This window comes from Schistocerca cancellata, chromosome 6 (assembly GCF_023864275.1).
Source record: "Schistocerca cancellata isolate TAMUIC-IGC-003103 chromosome 6, iqSchCanc2.1, whole genome shotgun sequence".
NCBI lineage: Eukaryota > Metazoa > Arthropoda > Insecta > Orthoptera > Acrididae > Schistocerca > Schistocerca cancellata.
In genome coordinates this window covers 149581464-149587463 of record NC_064631.1, presented here as the reverse complement: position 1 = coordinate 149587463, position 6000 = coordinate 149581464, and positions in this window count along the sequence as shown.

The window sequence follows — 6000 nt, the reverse complement described above, 5'->3', positions numbered from 1 at the left end:
GTATTGATCTCTAGGTCTCCCTCTACGATTTTTACCCTCCACACTGCCCTCCAATGCTAAATTTGTGATCCCTCGATGCCTCAGAACATGTCCTACCAACCGATCCCTTCTTCTAGTCAAGTTGTGCCACAAACTTCTCTTCTCCCCAATCCTATTCAACACCTCCTCATTAGTTACGTGATCTACCCACCTTATCTTCAGCATTCTTCTGTAGCACCACATTTCGAAAGCTTCTATTCTCTTCTTGTCCAAACTAGTTATCGTCCATGTCTCACTTCCATACATGGCTACACTCCATACAAATACTTTCAGAAACGACTTCCTGACACCTAAATCTATATTCGATGTTAACAAATTTCTCTTCTTGAGAAACGCTTTCCTTGCCATTGCCAGTCTACATTTTATATCCTCTCTACTTCGACCATCTTCGGTTATTTTACTCCCTAAATAGCAAAACTCCTTTACTACTTTAAGTGTCTCATGTCCTAATCTAATTCCCTCAGCATCACCCGACTTAATTTGACTACATTCAATTATCCTCGTTTTGCTTTTGTTGATGTTCATCTTATATCCTCCTTTCAAGACACTGTCCATTCCGTTCAACTGCTCTTCCAAGTCCTTTGCTGTCTCTGACAGAATTACAATGTCATCGGCGAACCTCAAAGTTTTTACTTCTTCTCCATGAATTTTAATACCTACTCCGAATTTTTCTTTTGTTTCCTTTACTGCTTGCTCAATATACAGATTGAATAACATCAGGGAGAGGCTACAACCCTGTCTCACTCCTTTCCCAACCACTGCTTCCCTTTCATGCCCCTCGACTCTTACAACTGCCATCTGGTTTCTATTCAAATTGTAAATAGCCTTTCGCTCCCTGTATTTTACCCCTGCCACCTTCAGAATTTGAAAGAGAGTAATCCAGTCAACATTGTCAAAAGCTTTCTCTAAGTCTACAAATGCTAGAAACGTAGGTTTGCCTTTTCTTAATCTTTCTTCCAAGATAAGTCGTAAGGTCAGTATTGCCTCACGTGTTCCAACATTTCTACGGAATCCAAACTGATCTTCCCCGAGGTCAGCTTCTACCAGTTTTTCCATTCGTCTGTAAAGAATTCGCGTTAGTATTTTGCAGCTGTGACTTATTAAACTGATAGTTCGGTAATTTTCACATCTGTCAACACCTGCTTTCTTTGGGATTGGAATTATTATATTCTTCTTAAAGTCTGAGGGTATTTCGCCTGTCTCATACATCGTGCTCACCAGATGGTAGAGTTTTGTCATGACTGGCTCTCCCGAGGCCATCAGTAGTTCTAATGGAATGTTGTCTACTCCCGGGGCCTTGTTTTGACTCAGGTCTTTCAGTGCTCTGTCAAACTCTTCACGCAGTATCATATCTCCCATTTCAACTTCATCTACATCCTCTTCCATTTCCATAATATTGTCCTCAAGTACATCGCCCTTGTATAAACCCTCTATATACTCCTTCCAACTTTCTGCTTTCCCTTCTTTGCTTAGAACTGGGTTGCCATCTGAGCTCTTGATATTCATACAAGTGGTTCTCTTCTCTCCAAAGGTCTCTTTAATTTTCCTGTAGGCAGTATCTATCTTACCCCTAGTGAGACAAGCCTCTACATCCTTACATTTGTCCTCTAGCCATCCCTGCTTAGCCATTTTGCACTTCCTGTCGATTTCATTTTTGAGACGTTTGTATTCCTTTTTGCCTGCTTCATTTACTGCATTTTTATATTTTCTCCTTTCATCAATTAAATTCAATATTTCTTCTGTTACCCAAGGATTTCTATTAGCCCGCGTCTTTTTACCTACTTGATCATCTGCTGCCTTCACCACTTCATCCCTCAAAGCTACCCATTCTTCTTCTACTGTATTTCTTTCCCCCATTCCTGTCAATTGTTCCCTAATGCTCTCCCTGAAACTCTCTACAACCTCTGGTTCTTTCAGTTTATCCAGGTCCCATCTCCTTAAATTCCCACCTTTTTGCAGTTTTTTCAGTTTCAATCTGCAGTTCATAACCAATAGATTGTGGTCAGAATCTACATCTGCCCCTGGAAATGTCTTACAATTTAAAACCTGGTTCCTAAAGCTCTGTCTTACCATTATATAATCTATCTGAAACCTGTCAGTATCTCCAGGCTTCTTCCATGTATACAGCCTCCTTTCATGATTCTTGAACCAAGTGTTAGCTATGATTAAGTTATGCTCTGTGCAAAATTCTACAAGGCGGCTTCCTCTTTCATTCCTTCCCCCCAATCCATATTCACCTACTATGTTTCCTTCTCTCCCTTTTCCTACTGACGAATTCCAGTCACCCATGACTATTAAATTTTCGTCTACCTTCACTACCTGAATAATTTCTTTTATCTCGTCATACATTTCATCTATTTCTTCATCATCTGCAGAGCTAGTTGGCATATAAACTTGTACTACTGTAGTAGGCATGGGCTCTGTGTCTATCTTGGCCACAATAATGCGTTCACTATGCTGTTTGTAGTAGCTAACCCGCACTCCTCTTTTTTTATTCATTATTAAACTTACTCCTGCATTACCCCTATTTGATTTTGTATTTATAACCCTGTAATCACCTGACCAAAAGTCTTGTTCCTCCTGCCACCGAACTTCACTAATTCCCACTATATCTAACTTTAACCTATCTATCTTGAAACGTCCCCTTAGAACAATTATACACGACTGTGCTGATAAACCTCTTACACTATTTGCTTTTCAAACAGCTGAGCAAAACTGAACGTACTCAAACATTCACTAAAGTGACACACAATATTTTTAGCGCAACGCAATCTGACTATCAAAGTTCCCTGCAAAAGAATGGCCCTGACTGACATTAAACTATACTTTTCAGAAATCACTTACCTCACAAAAATCTTCATTACTCGAACTACTGCAATACAGCGAGCGCCACTATTGCCAGCTAAATAAAAGATTCAAACTACGGAAGTCACTAACTACTGATAGGGATAGTTAGCAAATGAAAGATTTTAACAGAGAACAAACAATGTATTTACCTTAATATTCACAATTGACATCCAGTATTACAAATTATCAAAACTCCGCCATCTCTCTCCCCACATCCACCACTGCTGGCGGCTCACCTCCAACTGCGCAACGCTACGCGCTGTTCACATCCAGCTGCCGCTGCCCAACACTACAATGGCAGACAACAATGCAAACTAGCCACGGACTGCACACAGCACAGCCAGTGTTTCATACAGAGCGCTACGTAACGTTGCCAATAAGAAAACATAAACAGCCTACTTACAATCTCCCTTTTTAAATTTTCTAACCTACCTGCCCGATTAAGTGATCTGACATTCCACGCTCCGATCCATAGAACGCCAGTTTTCTTTCTCCTGATAACGACGTCCTCTTGAGTAGTCCCCGCCCGGAGATCCGAATGAGGAACTATTTTACCTCCGGAATATTTCACCCAAGAGGACGCCATCATCATTTAATCATACAGTAGAGCTGCATGTCCTCGGGAAAAATTACGGCTGTAGTTTCCCCTTGCTTTCAGCTGTTCGCAGTACCGGCACAGCAAGGCCGTTCTGGTTAATGTTACAAGGCCAGATCAGTCAATCATCCAGACTGTTGCCCCTGCAACTACTGAAAAGGCTGCTGCCCCTCTTCAGGAACCATATGTTTGTCTGGCCTCTCAACAGATACCCCTCCGTTGTGGTTGCACCTACGGTACAGCCATCTGTATCGCTGAGGCACGCAAGCCTCCCCACCAACGGCAAGGTCCATGGTTCATGGGGGGCATGATGGAATACGAAACAATAAGTCCCAGATTATGTCGATTGAGGTTGAAGGGAAAATTCTCCAACTTGTCGCTGTTTAGTGCGCATGCACCAACGGAGGATGCAGCTGAAGAGGAGAAAGAAGAATTTTATGAAAAATTGGAGCAAGTATATGATAAACTATGGAAGTATGATGTCAAAATTATCCTGGGGGATTGTAATGGTAAGGTATGTAAAGAGAAAGAGAACCAATTGGTGGTAGGACTTCATAGTAAACAGCTGGAATCAAATAACAATGGTTGGAAAGTGACTGAATTTGCTTTTAGCAATGGACTGGTAATTAAAAGTATGTGCTTCCCACACAAAGACATTCATAAGGAGACTTGGATATCATCAGATGGACTGACAAGAAAACTAATAGATCATGTACTGATAGATGGACGGCATGCCTGAGATATTTTGGATGTGAGCAGCTGCTGAGGAGCGGTTATTGACTCGGACCATGTTTTGGTAAGAATCAAAACTTTACACAGGATTGCTGTAAAAGCCATAAGGGCTGGTTGGAGAAGAGTAAAGTTTACAATATGGAGATGCTTAAACACCAGAGGAAAGAGGAAGAGCATAGGAACAAAGTGCAAGACAAGCTGCAAAAGATCAGCATGATGGAGGGACAGGATACCAACGTACGGTGGGAGAAAACTAAGTTAGCATTAAATACAACAGCCCAGGAGGTACTCGGAGAAACAGGAAAGCAGAAAAGAAACGGATGGTTTGATGAAGAGATGTCAAAGGCGCTGGGTGATAGAAATCAAGCTCGACAAAGAATCTTGCAGAGACCACATGAACTAATTTGGCTATGTTTAAAGAGAAGAGAAGGATAGCTAAGAATTCAGCATGGACTAAAAAGAGAGTAGAGGAAAGGGAAAGGATGGATGAAATACAGAAGAACTTTGAAAATAAGCAGGGGCAGAAATTCTTTTATGGTGTGGGACAAACAAAGAGAAGATATTAAGCCAAGGGTGGACATGCTGGAAGATGAGACAGACACTCTGGTAGTTGGAAAAGGGAAAATAATAGAAACATGAGCACAACATTTTGAAGTGTTACTGTCAAACAGACACATCGTAAGCGAAGAGAAAAATGAAAGGTCTAGAGATGAAACTGAAGGAGAACAAGATGTGGATGGTTATGATGATGTAGTAGACACAGAACCACCCTCGATAGAAGAGTTAAGAGAAATTATAAAGTAACTTAGGAATAACACAGTTCCTGGATCCAACCTCATAACAGCGGAAACGATAAAACACAGAGGTGAAATATTAGTAATGAGGATACATAAAATAATTACAATGGCCTAGGAAACAGAGAAAATGCCAGAGGACTGGACGTTAGTGACCATCTGCCCTATACATAAGAAAGGATCACGCATGCAGTGGAAGAACTACCGAGTAATATCTCTGCTGAGCATCGTCTACAAAATCCTACTGCTACAACAAAGAGAGTAAGTAGAAGAGCAGAATGAATTCTAGGCGAGTACGAGGCAGACTTTAGATCTAGGAGGTCTACAGCTGGGCATATCTTTACAGGACGTATGATGCTGGAGAAGACCTACGAATATATTAGTGTATGATTAGAACATCTCTTTACAGATTTTAAGTAGGCCTATGGCAGAGTTAAAAGACCAGCACTGTGGGAAACAAGGCAGACATTCAAATTTCCTAAGAAGTTAATAAAATTAACTGAGATGGCCCTGGAAAATAGCAGAAGCCAAGTTAAAGTTCAGCCATGTCTGTCGAGATCGTTTCTAATGAAAGAAGGCCTAAGACAGGGAAATCCATTATCCCCAGTACTATTCAATCTGGTATTAGAGAATGCAGTAAGATCAATAACCACAAACCGTGGAGGCAATATTTACAATAGGCTTCTTCAAATTTTAGCCTATGCAGATGTGTCCTAATAAGACAGAAGAATGGCTCCCGAAGAAGCTGATGATGGAACATCCTGGTGGTGGGAGAAAGAGGGAACGACAACGTGTGAGATGGCTGGAAGATGTGGAAGCCGAAAGCAGTACCAGCACGTCTGCTGAAGACCGAGACGACTGGAAATCTGTGATTGAGGAGGCCAAGGTCATCAGAGGACCGTAGTGCCATGGAGTAAGTAAGTGTTACTTCTCTTGTAAATGCGTTTGTGACACCTGATTTAGCCCTGTACGAAATATATTTTCGGTTCGAAC